Raw genomic sequence first — 22,228 nt, 5'->3', positions numbered from 1 at the left:
TATATATATATATATATATATATATATATATATGTATATAAAATGTAAAGTATATACACGTCTATGAATCCAGTATATATTTCATATATTCATGTATGTACAATATATTTATAAATGGCTAAGAAAGAATGGGGAGGTTTTTGACATAGTCCTGCATGATAGATATATCAAATGCATATATGCATCCCGTAAGAGGCAGCTTTGCAAGCATCTTTGCGTGACTGAGCTACGCAGAAGGTTAAAAAGAAATAGTTTAAGACTTGAAACAAGTTTTTACAGTTCTCTTTCTTGCCGTTGTAACAAGTTTGCTGTGCGGTGAAATATATATTCTTGCTGTTATAGTTGCATGCACTTTTGGGTCCAAGAGGAGGCTTCAGTTTTCGGATGCCCGGGGCCTGTAGTAAAAGCTAAATAAAAGATAATTTTGTTTTTAATTTTTGTAATTCGGTCATTTTATATGATCTCGAATCATTCCTGTTAACATTTTTTTGGGTGGGCAATCCGCAGATTACATTGAATTAGCTACTTAATCTACTTAATTCATTTTGAAGGATATTAATTAGAAGTATTTATGTAATTGATTTTTATTTATTTATTGACTTTTATTTATATATGTTTGTATGTATCCATTTGTTTATCATTATTACCATTAATTGTAATTTTTATTCCTCTGTTTCTTTTTACCCTTTAGATTTGCACCTGTTCAGATGTTCTTGTGTGAATATCAAAAAGGAATTTGAATGAAAATCTACGGGGAAAAAAAGGAGCCTTAGGTAAGTGAAATCCTGTTTTCTCTCATATTTTTACTCATTGAAATGTTACACACCAAATCGAAGTTTTTGACCATTACGAAAACTTTTATGTATATTTACAGTTGATATTTTGTTCTTGATTTTTCTTAACTGTGTTCGTGGATAATTTGTTCAAGATAGGTATTTCTCATGAATGATCAACATAAACTGGTTGTTTACGCCACAGCCTAATATTCTCAACATAAACAGGTTGATTACGTCACAGCCTGATATTTTCAACATAAACAGGCTGTTTACGTCATAGCCTAATATTTTCAACACATGTTTACGTCACAGCCTAATATTTTCAACATAAACAGGTTGGTTACGTCACAGCCTAATATTCTCAACATAAACAGGTTGATTACGTCACAGCCTGATATTTTCAACATAAACAGGCTGTTTACGTCATAGCCTAATATTTTCAACACATGTTTACGTCACAGCCTAATATTTTCAACATAAACAGGTTGGTTACGTCACAGCCTAATATTCTCAACATAAACAGGTTGATTACGTCACAGCCTGATATTTTCAACATAAACAGGCTGTTTACGTCATAGCCTAATATTTTCAACACATGTTTACGTCACAGCCTAATATTTTCAACATAAACAGGTCGGTTACGTCACAGTCTAATATTTTCAACATAAACAGGTTGTTTACGTCCCAGCCTAATATTTTCAACATAAACAGGTTGGTTATGGCACAGCCTAATATGTTCCATGCTTGCGACTGATAGAGACTTCATTGTCTTACTTAGAAAATATTTTACTCAAGACAATTGCTTCCTTTCTTAATCTATCAGGCGACAAAAATGTTCAAGTACTCCTGTTTACAACTCTAAAAATTAAAAGAAAGGAAATACTGCAATTAGGGAATGGCTTGTAAGTTTATTTTCTTCAGACGAATAGAAAAGTCTTGTGAGGAAATTGGTTTCTTTGGGTAATTGAGTGTTGTATCATATCATCTTCCTATTAACTACTAGATATGTTTAATTAACCGCACAGTATGTGTGTCATCTTGTAAATCGTTAATCATTACACAAAATTGTTCAACCATAATATATTCTTTTATTGATCAAACCACTCTTTTTAATTCCACTCGTGAAAAAAGCCAGGTATAAAAATGTCAAGTTGAAAGAGTAGTAGCGATGAAATATTGTAAAATGAAATGCAAGTTCTCCAGCATAACCCCGACATCGGTGCCAAAGATATTTGGTAACAAAAATGTTTGGTGGCAGTATCGTGTCCGGCAGGCATGGAGGAAAAAGCCCCAAATGTAAATGAAAGCTAGACAAACACCCCCACCCCCACCCCTTCCTACTACATCCCTCGTACCCCAGCAGCGGCAGACCTCCGATTCCCTTCGTACTTCTACCCCCACCCCCTCTCTTGTATATACACTACGCTAACCCCTCCCCCTCCCTCCTCCTGGGTAGACCAGTCGGTCGCTGATATTCAGAACAACAACGTTTGACAAGCGTATATTTCTTTTCCAGTTTTTATAGGTTTTCTTTCGGATTTCTGTTGTGAATAAGATGTTAACATTGCATCAGTAGAATTGGGGAGTGTTGCGGTTTTGTTTTGTTTGTGTGTCTGTACTGTATATATTGTAGGAACGTATACACACACATACACACACACACATTTATATATATATATATATATATATATATATATGTATATATATATAAATATATATATATATATATATATATATATACACAAAATATATATATATATATATATATATATATATATATGTATATATATATGTATATATATATGTGTGTGTGTGTGTGTTTATGTGTGTGTTTGTGTGTGTGTGTGTGTACATATAAACCACGAGTAGAGTTGACCATGAATTCAAGATAATCCAAGTGACAGCAATAAATCATCAGATTCATTTATTCAGCGTTTCCATAGTGCCGATTTTTAGTGTCCTCCAGTTCGAGATTCGACCTTAGGGCACATGCTAGTGAATCACTATGCTGCTTCTAGTCTAAAACACGGACCAAAAGTAGAGGCGTCGACTGCTGGAATAACAACTTTTTCTAAACTGAAAAATAGAGAATTTTTGCCTCTGACAGCTTTTGTTGTTGCATGACATTGTTGGAATAACATTTCAAGGGGAGTTATTTTTTTTCTCTCTCTCTCTCTCTCTCTCTCTCTCTCTCTCTCTCTCTCTCTCTCTCTCTCTCTCTCTCTTTAAGCCTGTTCGGTTTGTACCTAGCAATGCAAATGTCTTTCCAAGGTCTCATAAATAATGATATTGGCTTTGAATATTTGCATAATTTCAACTATTGTTTTAATCAAGCAGTTTTATCAAGGGGAAACAGGCTCTTGAAACTGGAAGTAATTTGCGGTTTTACTGTCTATGCTACTGCACATTTAATATCTTCTTCCTAAATTGTGACGGTAATTAACTGATACACGAAATTACATGATGTAATTTGTTGGGTTAGAATTATTCGCATAAAGTTTTATTGAAATTACATAGCTCAGCAGTATAATTCATGATATTAAAGCTTTTTTGCAATTGTCATGCAATTAATTACGTGAGGAGATTCAAGTTATGCAATTAGATTAATATTTGAGAATATCCTTCCACTTAATAATTTTGCACAGCTTTATCGGTATTCTCCATGGTCATATTTGTATTCCATTGAATCTCTAAGTGGTAGATGATGACTATTTTCTAGTAAAAGAAGGTCAAGAAATTTATTGGTCTTTGGTGTATAGTAGTCTTGCTTAGTTATTGATGGTGGTTTATCCTGTAAATTTAACTTATCATAATATATATATATATATATATATATATATATATATATATATATATATATATATATATATATATAATATCTAAAGAGAAGAAAAAGTGGGAAATAGACACTAAAAAATAGTCAATAAAGCTAGTTAATAAAGCTATTTTACAACTTTTTTTTTCTATTATTCTGGGAAATCAAATCGTTTACTAATTGAAGTAGCGGGTGATCTGACATGGGTAATAATGATTATAATAATAGCTCGTCTTCTACTGTCTTAGGGTGGCGTTCTCTTGTTTGAGGGTACACTGTTTTATGTTATTTTAAGTTTTTATAGTTAATGAAAGATTTATTTCAATGTTGTGTCTGTTCTTAAAATATTTTATTTTAATTGTTTATTACTTCTCTTTTAGTTTGTTTATATTCTTTATTCCTTTCCTCACTGGGCTATTTTTTACCTGTTGGAGCCCTTTAGCTTATGGCATCTTGCTTTTTCAACTAGGGTTGTAACTTAGCTAGTAATAATAGTAGTAGAAATAGGTATTGCCTTACAATTTGTTGTCCCAAACAGTGACCAACATAGCATAATATATATTGTATTTTTATTATTAAAAATAGCATTTGAAAATGGGATGTCAGTAATCGATTTCCGCGCTGTTGTTTTAAACTAAGCTGGCCTTATGCCAGCAAGGGCTTTTGCTCTTTAAGTAGCCGGCAGAGCATAGATTGCCTTAAATTATATGGCACAACAGCACTTTGTCATAAGTCTCCTTTAAACCCACAAATAGCACAGTAAGCTCATTACATCCAGTTCCCCTACTTCTATTAAACTTCATTATACCATTTACTTTGCAGGTACATCACGGAAGATGTAATCATATGAGAACGTAGATTACGACCCTCTGCATTTGTTTGTAGTTCTGCTTTAGGCTCTCGATTCGAAATCATAGAATTTCAAAATAGCTTGATGTTTTTTTTTTGTTTTTTTTTGGGCGTCCCATTAGAGTCCCTATTATTGCGTCCCATTAGAGTTCCCTGTTATTGCGTCCCATTAGAGTCCCTTTTTACGTCCCATTAGAGTCCCTTTTTCTGCATCCCATTAGAGTCCCTTTTTTTGCGTCCCATTAGAGTCCCTGTTATTGCGTCCCATTAGAGTTCCCTTTTTTTTGCGTCCCATTAGAGTCCCTTTTTTTGCGTCCCATTAGAGTCCCTTTTTTTTGCATCCCATTAGAGTCCCCTTTTTTGCGTCCCATTAGAGTCCCCTTTTTTTGCGTCCCATTAGAGTCTATTTTTTTGCATCCCATTAGAGTCCCATTTTTTGCAACCCATTAGAGTCCCATTTTTTTTTGCGTCCCATTAGAGTCCCCTTTTTGCATCCCATTAGAGTCCCCTTTTTTTGCGTCCCTTTAGAGTCCCTTTTTTTTGCATCCCATTAGAGTCCCATTTTTTTGCGTCCCATTAGAATCCCTTTTTTTGCATCCCATTAGAGTCCCCTTTTTTTGCGTCCCTTTAGAGTCCCTTTTTTTTGCATCCCATTAGAGTCCCCTTTTTTTGCGTTCCATTAGAATCCCTTTTTTTGCATCCCATTTGAGTCCCCTTTTTTGCGTCCCATTAGAGTCCCCTTTTTTTGCGTCCCATTAGAGTCCCTTTTTTTTGCGTCCCATTAGAGTCCCTTTTTTGCGTCCCATTAGAGTCCCCTTTTTTGCGTCCCATTAGAGTCCCTATTTTCTTGCTTCCCATTAGAGTCCCTTTTTTTGCGTCCCATTAGAGTCCCCTTTTTTTGCGTCCCATTATAGAGTCCCTTTTTTGCGTCCCATTAGTGTCCCTTTTTTTGCGTCTCATCAGAGTCCCTTTTTTTGCGTCCCATTAAAGTCCCTTTCTTTTCGTCTCATTAGAGTCCCTTTTTTTGCGACTCATTCGAGTCCCTTTTTTTTTTTTTGCGTCCCATTAGAGTCCCTTGTTTTCCGTCCCATTCGAGTCCCTTTTTTTTCGTCCTTTTTTTGCGTCTCATTAGAGTCCCTTTTTTGCGTTCCATTAAAGTCCCTTTTTTTGCGTCCCATCAGAGTCCCTTTTTTTGCATCCCATTAAAGTCCCTTTTTTTGTGTCCCATTAGAGTCAATTTTTTTTGCGTCCCATTAGAGTCCCTTTTCTTTGCGTCCCATCAGAGTCACTTTTCTCTTTTTTTGGAGTCCCATTAGAGTCCCGAGATCCAGCAGAGCTTTTGGGGAGAGTACCACACGATTCCATCTTTCCCACGACTGAGAGCCAAAGCTTTAAAGATCGCTTGATCCCCCTTACCACCGGCCACTGAACCCGAGCCACGTCCCTTTCCCCAACCCATCTCTCTTTGCCAGGGGAGTATAATGTCATAAATCTGGTTTGGAAAGGAAAATATATATATTTGTTTTTTAAATGTTACGGGATAACGTGAATTGTATGTTTTCAGATTAGTTTATATGTGACATATCCGTTTTGACGTTGTTACTGTTTTTAGAATGATTTATTGTTGATTTGTTCGCATCATTTATTTATTACCTTATTTCCTTTCCTCACTGCGCTATTTATCCCTGTTGGAGTCCTTGGGCTTATAGCATCTTGCTTTTCCTACTAGGGTTGTAGCTTGACTAGTAATAATAATAATAATAATTATAATGTGTTGTTTTGACAGTTTTTTTTTCTATTCAATTTAGTATTACTTGGTGTTTTTATTTTGATCAGAACAAGTTGCATATTTATGCTGAATCCAGTCGAAGTCATTTTAAGAAAATGATAGCCATCTTGTCATATAATGATCCTTCTGACCTATCTACTAAACGCATTTTCGTTAAGGGTTTTGCAGGAAGTGCCACTACGTTATCATATTCTGGACAAATATATTAAAAAAGAAAAAAAAAGTTCTTTTTTTCAATAGCTTTCCATCACTCAGATATTGATCTCCCAATCTTTTCCACGCTCCTTTTGGAAAATATTTTCGGCCATCTCATCCCGATACGGTTAGTGGGTACTATTTCATCGAATATGAACCAATATTCAACCCGAAAAGGAATATTTTTAATGACATAACCAAAACCTTTAAATGAAACGAAGCTCGCTCGACGGATTCTGCATGACATGCTTTGCTTAGAAATTGCTTGGAAATTAAAAAAGAAGTATTGTACTCAGTTGTTTTTCAATTACTTTAATACATAGGTCATGGGTGAAGTATCTAGAAGTTTTACATTGCATCAGAAGTGAAACGATATTTTATTTTCCTTGTGTGCTAGGTGAAGTATCATAGGTTTTATAAATTAGATTTAAATTTTTATTTACCACAGACTTTTTTAAGAATATTGTTTTTATCCTGTATTATCTATATATAAAATATATATTTTATTATTAGCTTAATTATAAGTATTTTTACCTCCTGAATTTAATCAAGCCAACTCTTTAAAATTTGAGCTTGACTCATTGGGCTGGTTAATCTCTTCCCCTTTAATAATAACAAATCGTCTTTTAATAATAATAATAACACGGTGAAGTAGCAGCTCTCTTAGTCGTACAAGCTTCACCCTATGCTGACAGTCTGTCAGCTCTCGGAATTGGAAATTGCCTTGTTACCTGGTCATTTTGAATAATTACGCCGTGCTCGAGTTAGTGACGTATCGCAGGTGGAAGCTTTACTTTGAGAAATCTCTGTTAATGTTCTGTCTTGGAAGGTTTTAGTTTCTTGTATTTAAACATTTTTTTTTCTTTTTTTTTTTTTTTGGCCTTCATACATTTTGAATTAATTCTTGCCTTCTTTTATTTCGACTTTATTCTATACTTCTTTTAAATTAACTTTATTCTCGCCTATATGCCTTTTGCCTTTATTCTTGCCTTCTTGTAAATTAATTTTATACTCGCCTTCATGCATTATGCTTTTTTCTTGCCTTGTTGTATTCTGACTTAATGCTAGTAATTTGAATTTAAAGATATTTTTGAATTTTTTGCTCAAAAACTAGTGTTCTTTATTTATCAACGTTGTGACATTCTGGACATCAGTTCATAATTTGCTATATTGGTATTAGTAAATTTTCAAGATTGACAGAATCTTAGCCCACGCTATTTTTTTCCTTACATTTTTATGGTTTTAGTTCACATGTTAACCAAAATTAATTTCGGATCAATTTTCATTGCTAGAAACGAACGTAGAATTCCCCCTAAGCAGTTTAGTGGAAATATGAATTCCCGTAATCCTGAATGGGGCAACGTAGTAAAATAGCTAAATTTAATCTAGACATTTGGCCTCCGACCTTTTCTGATGTTGACGTAGAATGCCAGGTGGCTTAATGTATATCTTTTGCTATTAGTTGATGAATATTCATCTGTAATATTCATGTATTTTCCTATCCTCATTGGAACCTTGAATGCACTTCTGAGTGACGGAAATTTTGGACTACTTTAGGCTGGAAATATCATTACTTGGTGATCCCCTGTTGTTCCCATTTAAGGGTGAAATTCTCTCTCTCTCTCTCTCTCTCTCTCTCTCTCTCTCTCTCTCTCTCTCTCTCTCTCTCTCTCTCTCTCTCTCTCTCTCAAGTCTATAGAATAACGCCAAGGAACTGAGAGTGTCCTCAAAAGAACTCGCACCACTTCCTCCCTTTTTCTTCCTCTTCTATAAAAGAGCCAATATTGGTCCATAGATTACGATGGAGGAATTGTTAGTTCAAAAGCCCACCTTCTAAGTTCTCTCAGAGAAAAAATCGTATGTGTATTAACATGTAATGTGGGACCTTTGATACTGGTCGATTGGTCTCTTCTTCCCTCTTGGCTGTGGTGGAATTTGGGGCCCTTAAGAAAGCCAATTGAGTCCTTTGAGACCACATGGATGGGGGCAAAGTTTTGATTGGGGTTGCTTGGCTAGAACTCCAGGAAGTGTGGAGCAAGTGGTGAGGGAATAGTAGAAAGAAGAGAAAGGGTGAGTAAGACAAAGGAGGGAATAAGCGAGAAAAACAATATATCGATTATGAGCCGAGAAAGAGGTGTTGAACAGTAGGTAACCTAGTTATTATGTTCCCAGGAGAGACAGGGAAATAGAAATAGGGAGATGAAAGGACGCCTTGGTTAAGTTAGGGTCTGTGTGGAAAGAGGGGGACGTTAATTCTTAATAGCCATAAGATAATGTACAATAAATGGAATATAATAACCTACTAAAAATTAAAAGTAAAGCAAAAACTTTAATATATAATTTTAAAGAAATATGTCAGAAATTCAGTAAAATAGATTTTGAGATTTTTCTGGAAGTGCTCAAATTATAGAATTGCTTAAAGGGGGAATATGATAATGAAGATGAGAACGATAAGTAAACGAAAAAACTGCAACAATGATAAAGATAGAAAGGACATTCAGATGTTAATGTAGAAAAGAATGATAAAGTTAATAATGAAGAAAGATATTGGTTGAAACAACTTGGAATGATCTACTACAGGCTGAAAATGTAACTGTTTAGGAACTAAAATGAAAAGGGCGCTTAGTTCAACTTTGAAAATCCATTGTTCTCATTAATTAATCGTTAATTAATAACCAATGACGGGCGAGATTCGTTCTGTCTACTGCACTGTTGTGTTCTCTTGTGTCTCCCCTTTCACGTAATACCAAACTCAATTATTTTCTGTCTACTTTAGAAATCCATTGTTTTCTTCAATTATTCGTTAATTACTTATCAATAAACATCAGAATCATTCAATCAAGTGCACCAATGTAATCTCTTGCCCCTCCTGTTTAACCTGACACCAAACACTGCCATTTTCTGTGAAACCCGAGATTTGATTGGTTTTTAATTACAAATCAACAAAACAATTATTAATTACTTAATAAATTAATAATTAATTATCTGACAAACCATTCGGTTAAAAGATAAGTACTCTCTTCTCCAAATCAGTCAATCTAGAGTCGACATTCCGAATTTCGCGCTGATCCGACGCTTATTAACAGAGTTGTCGAAATTTCATTGTTTTTCACTCTTTAATTAATTACTAATTAGTGAGATAGAATTTTTGGGAAAAGGGTCAGAGGACAGAAAGATACAGACGTACAGAATGTACCTACCAAGTTTCATGACAATCGGTTCTCGAATAGCAAATAAGCAGGCAAAAAATGATATTGTACACACCAAGAACAAGAATAATATCATGAGTTGCGACTTTACGGCCTCCAGCCTTTAAAAATGTACGACCCTCACCTTTCAACCTTCAGTATATTATACAAATACTTTTTTTAGGTGAAACTATTCCAATACTGTAATTTTTCCTTTGGTGTCGCGTTACATCATATAGATAAGTATTATCGTTTCCTAATTGCGAAAAACATATATTTTTTATCGGTGTACCAGACTTGAAGAGGCGATATTGTTAGTTTTATGGAACGTTAACTTTGAATGTTAGTGCCGGGAAAATGGTCGATTATAATTTTTTTTTTAATGTTTGAATATAGTACATTTTGTTTTTATCTATTGTGTATATTTGTGCTCATAGCATACGGGAAAAAAGTGTATCTTCTGGCTACTTTCCGTTTCCCCTATATATGAAAAAAAGATTTCATTTTTACAAGATAAATGAACTTGAAATCCCACCGAGTCAAAAGATAAAAAGAGGAGATAGATTGGATGAGGATGGCATTGGAAGACAAATCTCCATAGCCGCTGGAATTCGTCCAAACTTGTTACAACTACTTCAAAAGTCATGAAAATCGAGGAATTGCAATCACTGCAGAAATTGGTAGGAGAAGAAAAGAAAAAGGAAATCTGATCTGCAAACCTCTGTGTGTGTATTGACGAGGTCGGGAAACTCTTAATTGTCCCATTATTTTCGTCTGGAAGTTTAATAGGAAGATGAAATAATTAAGAAAAACTAAACAAAAAATGTTTTAGGTAGGGAATTGTATAATTGAAGCCGTGGGTAATGCCAAGGAAGCACCTTTAAATTATCTTTTAATTTTCTTCCCCAATCGGTTCATGGCCGAAGTAAATCCTCTTAGGCCAAAAGAGTGGAAGAGAAAATCAAGGAAAATGGGGATTTGAGGTAAGGGTTTACAGTACATGATGTTAGAGGGGATCCCAAGAGAGAGAGAGAGAGAGAGAGAGAGAGAGAGAGAGAGAGAGAGAGAGAGAGAGAGAGAGAGAAAGAGAGAGGTGGGGTGGAGGAACCTGCGCGAGAGACAGACACACACTGACAGACTGACAGAAAGACAGAATGAAACATTCATATGTGGAGGAACCTGAGAGAGAGAGAGAGAGAGAGAGAGAGAGAGAGAGAGAGAGAGAGAGAGAGAGAGAGAGAGAGAGAGAGAATGTTGTGGAGGAAATTGCTCGAGAGACTGACAGACAGACAGAAAGAAACAGTCAGTTGTGGAGGAACCTGAGAGAGAGAGAGAGAGAGAGAGAGAGAGAGAGAGAGAGAGAGAGAGAGAGAGAGAGAGAGATTGCTGTGAAGAAAATTGCTCGAGAGACAGAGATATAGATAGAGACAGACAGACAGACAAACAGTTAGTTGTGAAGGAACCTGAGAGAGAGAGAGAGAGAGAGAGAGAGAGAGAGAGAGAGAGAGAGAGAGAGAGAGATTGCTGTGGAGGAAATTGCTCGAGAGACAGACAGACAGACAGACAGGCAGAAACAATCAGTTGTGGAGGAACCTGAGAGAGAGAGAGAGAGAGAGAGAGAGAGAGAGAGAGAGAGAGAGAGAGAGAGAGAGAGAGAGAGAGAGTGTGCTGTGGAGGAACCTGCACGAGAGACAGAGAAACTGACTGACAGAAAGAAATATTCACTTGTGGAGGAACCTGAGAGAGAGAGAGAGAGAGATCTAGCTAGCTGTGGAGAAACCTGCTAGGATTATTAGGGTAACTGATTCCGGATTCAGTCAGAGATCACTGGAAGTGGGGTTCTGGATCTGGACCCAGTTTTAGGCATAAGGAAGCCAGAGACTCGCTCATTCGTTTCTTTTTTTTTTTTCCCTCACTTGCAGACACTCCTCCCTCCTCCTCCTCCTCCTCCTCCTCCTCGTCCTCCTCCTCCTCCATCAACTCATCTTCATGACCTGATACCGTTGAAGTTATTGCAGTAACTGGAAGCTATCTCGTCTCCTTCCATCCCTGAGCTTCCCTATCATATTTCTCTGTGAAGAGGTGTATTTCGCTTCAGGGAAAGTGATAAGCTTCTTAAGGGATGTGCTACCTCTACAGGAGATATCCCTTACGAATGATAGGCCTCGAGCTACTTCGCTTAATATCTTTTCAGTAAGGTTTCATATTTTATCCCATATCCTGCTCTATTTATTCAGTTTATGCTTTTTAAATTTATATATATTTCTCATTTTTTTCAAGTGTCTAACACCAATATTTGATTATATATGGTTTCATGATTAGTTACTCAGTTGGGTTTCTTCTTTACACTAATATGATTATCTTAGCTTTTGTTTGCACAATATTATGAACATTATTAACAGACGACAGTTGTTTTAATTAAAGGTATGCAATATAACATTAACAGCTCTAGCTAATCATGATTATTTCTAATCATTAAAATTATATTGAAGTCAGTTGGCAACATATAAGATAGGTTACTCTTCCTTCACAAACAAAGGAATAGCGAAAATGTGCGTCTTCATTTTGGTTGTTTTGAGTTAAATTTGGCAGAAAATGCCAAAAATACACCAGAAAATGTGACCATGTGAAAGCAATTTCAGCAAGGAGCCTGAAAGAGACTCATTTTAATAAAAAGGGTAGCCCCAAACAATTCAAAATATAGTTGGATTTTGAAAACTTTAGGTGCAAAGAAACTTTGAATGTGTGACGGTGCAGAGAGAAGGTTGCGAACTCAAAGGCAGGATGCAATCAACTGATTTAATTTATTATGGAACACTCTCCTGTATATACAAAACCTCAAGGCAACAAGAAATTACTTGTTCGAGAAAATGACAATGTTATATAGGCGACACGCAGACATGTTTATTCTGGTTCTTTTTAGTGCGAGGGAAAAGCGAAGATACAAGCACAATATATACAAAAGGAATTATGTACAATTGTGTGACACACGGTTGGTATATGACTCCCCCCCTAAAAATGACATACTGTACATGTTAAATAGGGCGCCCTGATCTAGAGAGGCGAACTGTAGGCGGGTCATCTGGCAGAAGATAAGCAGGTTTTAGATGATCAGTGGAGACCCAGTCTTCTTTGCCACGAATGTTTAGTAGGAATGCTTTCGGACTCCGTCGGATCACAAGGAAAGGGCCCGTGTAAGGGAGCGTTAGCGGTGGCTTGGTAGTGTCGTTGCGCAGGAAGACGTGCGTTGCAGAGTGCAAGTCTGTTGGTATATGATGCTTCGCTGGGGGCATGTAAGTCTGGTGGCATGGAGTAAATTTTCCCACGACGTGACGTATGCGCTGGAGATTGTCGGAGGATGTTGTAGAAGGAAAAAATTCGGCAGGGACGACCAACGGGTCGCCATACACCATTTCAGCTGCCGAGACGTCGAGGGCATCTTTAGGAGTGGTCCTTGGTCCCAGGAGGACCCAGGGAAGCTGAGTAAACCAGTTGCAATCCTTGCAGCGGGACATCAAAGCTGCTTTGAGGGTGCGATGAAAACGTTCAACCATTCCATTGGCAGCGGGGTTGTAGGCTGTTGTCTGATGTAGGGTGATGCCCAGGAGATTCGCTAATGATGTCCACAATTGAGAGGTGAAAGTGGTTCCCCTGGCATAAGTAATATGCTCAGGGATACCAAATCTTGCAATCCATCCAGAGAGTAAGGCAGATGTACATGAGGCGGACGTTGCAGTTTCCATGGGAATGACTTCAGGCCAATGGGTGGAGCGGTCTATGACGGTAAACAGGTAACGATGTCCTTGTGATGTGGGTAGGGGCCTACAACGTCGACGTGAATGTGTGCGAAACGACGCTGAGGATGAGGAAAGGTGCCCACTCCGGAATCCGTGTGTAGATGTACTTTGAAAGTTTGGCAAGAAGTACAGGCGCGGACCCAATCCTTAGCATCCTTAGAAATGCCGTACCAAATGAACTTTGCCTTCAGCAGCTTTGCAGTAGAACGGCACAAGGGATGTGAAAGGCCGTGAATGAAATCAAACACCTGTCGGTGCATGGGAGCAGGAATCCAAGGTCGCGGTCTGCCAGTACTGACGTCACAGAGGAAGGTGGTGTTGGAGTCTTCGAGGGGGAAGTCTTCCCAACGGAGGGACGTGCAGGATGTCCTACATGCTTGATATTCTGGATCCTGTCGTTGGGCTTCAGCCAGGGCGTTGTAATCCAATCCCAGTTGAACGGCAGCCAATGTGTTTCTTGACAGGGCATCGGCAACGGGATTCATTTTCCCAGGGACGTATTGAAGGGTGCAATTGTATTCAGCCACGGCGGAGATATGTCGGCGTTGCCGGGCGGACCAGGCATCAGACTGTCGAGTAAAGGCGTGCACCAGAGGCATGTGGTCTGTGCGAATGACGAAGGGCGTACCTTCTAAGAAATGGCTAAAGTGACGGACAGCCAAGTGCACCGCCAGCAATTCTCGATCGAAGGTATAATAACCCGATTCTGCCTTGGACAGTTTTCTGCTGAAGAAGGCCAATGGGCGGGCTGAGCCGTTGACCACCTGCTCGAGTATTGCACCAATAGCGACGTCGCTGGCATCGGTGGAGAGAAGGAGAGGGGCATGTGGGATAGGAAAAGTGAGAGCCGCAGCAGTTGATAGGACTTTCTTTGCATTGCAGAAGGTTGCTTCTTGAAGGGGACCCCACTTCAGGTCCTTTGGCTTGCCCTTGAGGGAGGCGTAGAGGGGAGCAAGAGTGGCGGCAATGGCTGGCAGAAAACGGTGATAATAGTTGATCATGCCCAAGAATTCCTGCAGAGCTTTGACGGTCAAGGGGGCGGAGAAGTTCTGAACGGCTGCTACCTTCTCAGGGAGGGGATGGACTCCTTCAGGAGTGATGCGGTGCCCTAAGAACGACACTTCATTTGCGCCAAAGGTACACTTGTCGTACCGGACTACAAGGCCATTTTGTTGCAGGCGATCGAGCACGATGCGCAGGTGACGAAGGTGTTCCTCTTTTGAGGAGGAGAACACAAGTATGTCGTCCACATAACACACACAGAAAGGGAGGTCCCCTAAGATGCCATCCATGAGACGTTGAAACGTGGCCCCAGCATTACGAAGGCCAAAACAGGAGTAATTAAAGGTGTATGTACCAAACGGAGTGGTGATGGCGGTCTTGGGGATGTCTTCTGGGTTCATAGGCACCTGATAATATCCCTTCAGGAGGTCGAGCGTAGAGAAAACCTTCGCTTTGTGCAGGTAGGAGGTCACGTCGGCAATGTTTGGGAGGGGGTAGTGATCCGGTTCTGTTTGCATGTTCAGGAGCCTGTAATCCCCGCATGGACGGAGGGAGCCATCTTTCTTCAGAACGATGTGTAAGGGTGACGACCATGGGCTGGAGGCCTTTTGGCAAAGGCCCATTTCCTCCATTTCGGCAAACGTCTGTTTGGCGGCGGCCAATCGTTCCGGTGCCAGACGTCTGAATTTTGCGAAGACTGGGGGTCCCGTCGTCTTGATATGGTGATAAATACCGTGCTTGGCAGGAACCGTGGGCGTTTGGCGAAGTTCTAGGCGGAAAACTTCCGGGTACGACGTGAGGAGGTGGGCGTAGGCGTCCGTGGGTGCGCTGATGTGGAGAGCGAGGTTAGAGGGGGCGGGTTGAAGAGGTGTCGACAAGTACGAGTCTGCGTTGACCAATCGTCGGTGGGCGACATCGACCAGAAGGTGGAAATGAGAGAGGAAATCCGCACCGAGGATTGGCAATGTGACGTCAGCAACGAGAAACTTCCAATTGTATTTACCATTTCCAAACGATAATGTGAGGTTCTCGTAACTGTAGGTGGGTATCGAAGATCCGTTGGCAGCTACCAAGCGGACGTCGGCAGATGTAGACAGACTACGTCGTGTCTTGAAGAGTTTCCTTGGCAAGATAGAACAACAAGCACCCGTGTCTACCAATGTGACGTCAGCAACGAGAAACTTCCAATTGTATTTACCATTTCCAAACGATAATGTGAGGTTCTCGTAACTGTAGGTGGGTATCGAAGATCCGTTGGCAGCTACCAAGCGGACGTCGGCAGATGTAGACAGACTACGTCGTGTCTTGAAGAGTTTCCTTGGCAAGATAGAACAACAAGCACCCGTGTCTACCAAAAATCACACGCCCGTTGCTACATCATGTAAAAAGAAAAGATTAGAAACACGGGAGGACACCGCCTACTTACACGTTTTTTGGCCACTGACAATCCTCGGCACATTTCTTCGCGGTTGCCCCGAATGTGAAATGGTAGTAGCAAAACTGCGGCGGATGGGAGGTAGTAAGTGGCTGTAGAAGTCGTTTGTTGGGGCGCGAGCGATTGGTGGGTGGTGGGTGGCTTTGTCACCGCTTCAGCATGTCACGGGGTAGGCGTGTATGTCTTACGGCATTCATATCGGCTTCGGTTGACGTTGAATAGGCATCCTCTTCGTCAGGGGTGGAGGCGTTGATGGAGGTCTTCAAGTGGCTGTCCATAAGGGCATCAGCTTTGGTCATCAAGTCCTTTATGGGTAAACTATCGACATCGGGTATGGCAGCGCGTATAGGTCCGGGCAAACGGCATATCCAAAGGGCACGAAGTAGGTTCACCTCACGAGGAGAGCCGTCTGCGGCAGGTTGAAGGCGAGCGATACTGGTCATTTCCCTGAGGGCAAGCGAAGCCCTTTGGTCCCCCAACAGTTGTTGCGAGAACTGAAAAAGCTTTGTTATACGGGCGGCTGGCGACGGCGAGTACTGCTGCAGAAGGTATGTTTTGAGGGCGTCATACGTTATTGGAGTGTCTCCTTGTTCACAAAGCCAGTCGGATATTTCTGGGAAGGTGTCCTCGGGTACCTGAAACCAAGCAAACGCCTCTCCGCTCGCAAATGACGAAAGTTTCAATGGGGAAGCCGCAGCGCCAACTTCCGTAGAGTCCGCCATAGTACCAACAATGGAGGGGCGAGAGGGGTGGGGGTGGAAGGCGGTGGGAGCGAGTCGACTTCCGGGGTCACCAATGTGATGGTGCAGAGAGAAGGTTGTGAACTCAAAGGCAGGATGCAATCAACTGAGTTAATTTATTATGGAACACACTCCTTTATATACAAAACCTCAAGGCAACAGGAAATTACATGTTCGAGAAAATGACAATGTTACATTGGCGACACGCAGACATGTTTATTCTGGTTCTTTTTAGTGCGAGGGAAGAGCGAAGATACAAGCATAATATATACAAAAGGAATTATGTACAATTGTGTGACACACGGTTGGTACAAATGCTTTCAAGGTATTATAAGAAGTATGGAGTTGCATCTTACAAAGTTCTCTCAAAGTATTACTTGGCAGAGAATTATATAACTAAAGAAATTATGAAGAGAACTTCATGATGGCAAAATAGCTATAGCAGTATGGACCCTGTTGAAAGGTTCTGTGACGGGGCGTGTTAAGACAAAGAACTCTCTTAAAGTGTGTGTGGTCATGCATCATCACCACCAACCCTTAAATGAAAGTTCTCTCTCTCTCTCTCTCTCTCTCTCTCTCTCTCTCTCTCTCTCTCTCTCTCTCTCTCTCTCTCTCTCTCTTCAATATCCTACTAGCCTTTTCTTTTAAGCAGTGTTCGGTAAACTTCGATTTTTTTTGTGGGGGGGGGGAGGAAATAAAGTAACGAATTCCTGTTGTTTTTCAAATTAGTCTCCAAAATTTATAGATTTAGAACATTTCCATTCAGTACTTGGAACACTGGACTAAAGATCAACGAACAGAAAACTTCAGAACTTTTCATTGGTTTTACCGTTAGTGGAACATCCTGATAGTCTGTTTAGGATATATTATTGTAAGGTCCTGATGTGATTGATAAGTATTAAACATTGATCTAATGGGTATTGTTCGTTGTCATGGGGAGTTTGGTCTGAGGTTCGAACCCATTAAAAAAAGTATTTAACCACTTCAAGACGATAACATTTCTAATGTTCTTATAGAGTACCCGAGACGTCAAAAATGACGTCTAAATATTTAGATAGACACACTCACGTACATACACACACCCAGATTCAGCCATTCCCACCCCCCCCCCCCCCCTCCTACTTTCCTAACTACAACCCTCCGGTTTGGTAATTTGTAAGAGCGTGTGGTTTCAGAGTGTACCTCTCTGGGTACCCCATCTCACCAGGGTATAACTACTCCCTGAAAACCCTGAGCGTGACAGGAAATATTTATACATATATATATATATATATATATATATATATATATATATATATAATATATATATATGTATATATACAGTATGATACTGTATATATACATACAGCATATATATATATATATATATATATATATATATATATATATATATATATATTATATACATATATATATGTGTGTGCATATGAATATATACATACATATATATATATATATATATATATATATATATATATATATATATATATATATATATATACATTATATATGTTTCTTGTGACACTTGCTCTACATTATATAAGGGATATTTATTTATCTTTGAGTACTCACGCCTCAGATTTAATTGTGCATGCTCAACTATTTTTTTAAATATAACATTTACCTAGATGTTACTTCAAAGAGAATGTTTAAGAACAATGATAATAATCTTGAACGAGTTACCCAGAGGCCGAATTACAGGAATGCGAAATTTTTTTCCTTTTATTCCATTGCAGCCTCCCGTTTGAGTCGCAGCTCTAAGGCTTCGGAAGCAGGATCACGCGATCCCATCTCTCCCTAACTGAGGGCCAAAGTTTTAGAAGATCACGTGATCCCCCTCCTCCCCCTTTCCCTTCGGAGAATTTCTTTCCTCTCTCCTAAGGAGAGAAAACCCTATTTGGTACTGACTCCTTAACGTGATAACGGTGATTGAAAGTTTTGTAGATAGTTTTTTTTTTTTTTTTTTTTTCTTGTTTGATTATTATTTCATCTGTTTGTTTCTTCTTGATGGTTGATTTTTGTAGCCAGTTATTATTATTATTATTATTATTATTATTATTATTATTATTATTATTATTATTATTATTATTATTATTTGCTAAGCTACAACTCTAGTTGGCAAAGCAAGATGCTATAGGCCCAAGGGCTCCAACAGCATAAATAGACCTGCGAGGAAAGGAAATAAGGAAATAAGTGAACTACAAGAGAGGCAGTTAACAATTAAAATAAAATATTCTAAGATCAGTAACAACACTGAAATAAATCTATACTAATGAAAATTTCAATTTCATGTCATCACTCATATCAGATCCCCATTGTTTTTATTTCTATTGTTTATAGGTTCCAGAAAACACTAGATGCCATCACATCGTTTGTAGCATGAGTGATATCTATTTAATAGAATATGGACAAAGTTTACTTGTTATTGATTTGTCTTTGTGCAGTCCAGTGCAACTCCATTGTGGTCCCAAACCCGTGTAGATGGTTAGCATTGGTGGCAGAAAAGGCATCCAGGTATCAAAGAATATTTGCCAAATCGTGTAGAGTTTACACCCTTGAGACGATGTGTAAAGCGGTTGATAGGAAACAGCGACCCCATATAAAAATGAGATAACGAGAGAAAAAAAAACTGTTGCATATCATTGTTTCACTAAGGACATTACAGGTTTAGCAATAAGCATAACCCATTTAATTTTTCTGAAACGTAGAATGTTATTGAAGTTTAAGGCTAACCACTTTTAAATTGCATTGGTTAAAGTTAGTAATGCAGAACGGAGATCAAATTTAGGTTTTACGTAATTAGCTTTTTACGTTGGCCGTCTTGTTATTATTTCCCTGTTTTCTTTTTTATTACTTAAGTGTTAAAGTTCATTTCCAATTTTATCATGTGTAATTTTCTGCAGAAAGTGATTGTATTGTTTTGCATGTAATTCATTACATATCCTCAGAAATTAGAATTCTCTTTCTCTCTCTCTCTCTCTCTCTCTCTCTCTCTCTCTCTCTCTCTCTCTCTCTCTCTCTCTCTCTCTAGATATTGGTTATGGCATTGTCTTGGCATGTAATTCAAGTTTATTTTTCAATGAAAATCCTCAGATATTAAAATTCTCTCTCTCTCTCTCACTCTCTCTCTCTCTCTCTCTCTCTCTCTCTCTCTCTCTCTCTCTCTCTCTCTCTCTCTCTCTCTCTCTCTCTCTGCAGATATTGGTTATAGTATTGTCTTTGCATGTAATTCAGGTTATTTTTCATTACAAATCCTCATAAAATAATCTCTCTCTCTCTCTCTCTCTCTCTCTCTCTCTCTCTCTCTCTCTCTCTCTCTCTCTCTCTCTCTCTCTCTCTCTCTCTCTCTCTCTGTGAACAGCCAAGAAAGTATAATCTCCAGGGGACGTCCATAATCACCTAAGGCGAGATAAGGAACTGAGAAGTAACCTTGGGAATCAACCTCCCCTTTCTCTCTCTTTCTTCTTCATCTTCGATTAAAGAAGAGTTATTACGGATTCATCTCAGTTCCCAGGGATAATTTCTAGGTGTATTAGTAAGCAATATGAGACCTGAGATATTGTTCGACCGATTTCTTCCTTTCTGTTCGTCTTGCTGTGATCTGAGGACTCTTAAGGAAGTCAGCTGATGCCTTAGAGACCACAGGATGGAGGTGAAGTTTTGATTGAGGTTGCTTGGACGGAACTTCAGGAAGTCAGGGGACGTTGGAAAGGGGGTTGGGGTGTGGAGGGGGGAGGGTTGAGAGTTGAGAGATGGTTTGAAGTACAAGAGACGAAAATTATAGACAAAAAATAAAAACGGAATGAAATATTTTGAAGATATTTGTTCAAACTGATGACGTTTTAGGAAAATATCGATGAGAAAAGTAAATATGTAATTTAATTGAATTACGAAAATCTAATTAAACAAAGATCTATAAATTAAATGATGAAATGGAAATTCATTCGCATTATGGAGGATTAAAGTTTTCGGTGGAGGTCAAAGGGAAGAGTGAAATCTTGATGGGATTTGGAGAAAAAAAGAAATGCTAGAAAAGCATAGAAATGGGTTTTGTGAAAGGTTTGGAATCAAGCATTCTGGTGAGAAGAGAAAAAAAAAGGGGAGAGATGGTAATGAAGGGAGAGGGAGCGAAAGACAAAACGAGAATAAGGAGATAAGGCGAAGTGAAGTGTAAATGAGGAAATGGATGAAATTGAATTAACTGGAGGAAATGAGGAAGGAAATCATTGAATCGAATAAGATGATTAAGGAAAAAATGACGAGAAATTGTATAGTGATGATTAAGTTTAATAGAATGGATGGAAGCGAAATTTATATGTAAATATCTAAACGGGGCTGAAAATTGAAAATGGAAAATTGAAAATTGAAAATTGAACTTGCAAGAGAAAAGGAAAGATTTTAATCGCTGGGTATTCATAGAAAAGTGTGATTCGCTTTAGAAACAGGAAGAAAGTAGAATGGGAATTGCTGTAAGACGTGTGATTTTTCACTTGAAATAATATAGAATAAATTTTTTATCTATGGAGAAGGGAACGTGAAAGCACATGTGTACACACACACAGGCACACACACACACACACACCACACACATATATATATATATATATATATATATATATATATATATATAATATATATATATATATATATATGTATATGTATATATAACGGATTTTGAGCGAAGCGAAAAATCTATTTTTGGGTGAGATAGCCATGTCGTCCTGATGGAAGTTCCTATAGGGTAGCTTCCTAGGGTATATTACAACTACGGCGATATTCCCAGAGAATTTACCTTAAGGTACAAGAATTCTAACTCCTGGAGCGAGTATCCCTCGTGAAAGGGATATCGCGACATATCAGAGGACGTATTCTAGACACGTCACATGGCAATCTACGACCTGAACAGAGATTCGTCTCGTAGGAGGGAGATTGACGAGATACGAATTCGGGAAAGAAAAAAGGGGAGCCGCTCCCAAGGCTTCCCTATCCCCCCGATTCGTATGCGTGCCTGGCGCCAATCCTGGCGCCATCTGTATTCCTTGTAGCGTACACGAGGTGCTACAGATACTGTATGTAGGGAGGGGTCCTACAGCCCTTTCTTAGAAAGGCAAGGGCGGGGTCCATCAGGACGACATGGCTATCTCACCCAAAAATAGATTTTTCGCTTCGCTCAAAATCCGTTTTTTGGGCTCAAGCCATGTCGTCCTGATGGAAGTGTACCAGAGCATTACTGTATCTGTGGATTCTCAGAACGTGCCGTACTCCCCGGAGATATTTATTCCCGGTCGACTAGACCTAGAGACCTAAGATGTTACCGTTATACATCTTTTCAACTAACTATAAACTATGTTAGAGCTTCCTGCCCCCTACAGGGAAGAGTCCTACTAGACTCTGGAAAGTCTCGAAGAGTACATATATCTATGTATGAATACCAGGCAAGCTAATATAGTGGTCTCGCCCTATATTAAGTAAAAGCATAGTTTGTATAGAACCACTGCGTCAATATATTGACCAGTCATCCGCACAATACTTGTATTGGACAAAGGTTTATATCCGCATAGGAAGAAACTAATAAAACCGCCCTCGTCCCTTTATGGGACGGAGTCCTCCCATTAGGGGACTTACATAAACCAATGCAACAT

The 22,228-nt window shown here is 38.9% G+C and overlaps 1 protein-coding gene across 1 annotated transcript in view; it reads left to right on the top strand.

The window, feature by feature from the left end:
* Nucleotides 1-774, top strand: part of LOC137623061 (nephrin-like) — a 735,729-nt gene extending 734,955 nt beyond the window's left edge. Inside the window, exon 27 of the mRNA XM_068353701.1 lies at nt 692-774. The gene's annotated coding sequence lies outside the window, so the exon portion shown is untranslated. The remainder of the gene's footprint in view (nt 1-691) is intronic.
* Nucleotides 775-22,228: the final 21,454 nt, after the last annotated feature.

The sequence above is a fragment of the Palaemon carinicauda genome, chromosome 30 (genome assembly GCF_036898095.1).
Source record: "Palaemon carinicauda isolate YSFRI2023 chromosome 30, ASM3689809v2, whole genome shotgun sequence".
NCBI lineage: Eukaryota > Metazoa > Arthropoda > Malacostraca > Decapoda > Palaemonidae > Palaemon > Palaemon carinicauda.
This window is presented reverse-complemented; position numbering and strand designations above follow the sequence as displayed.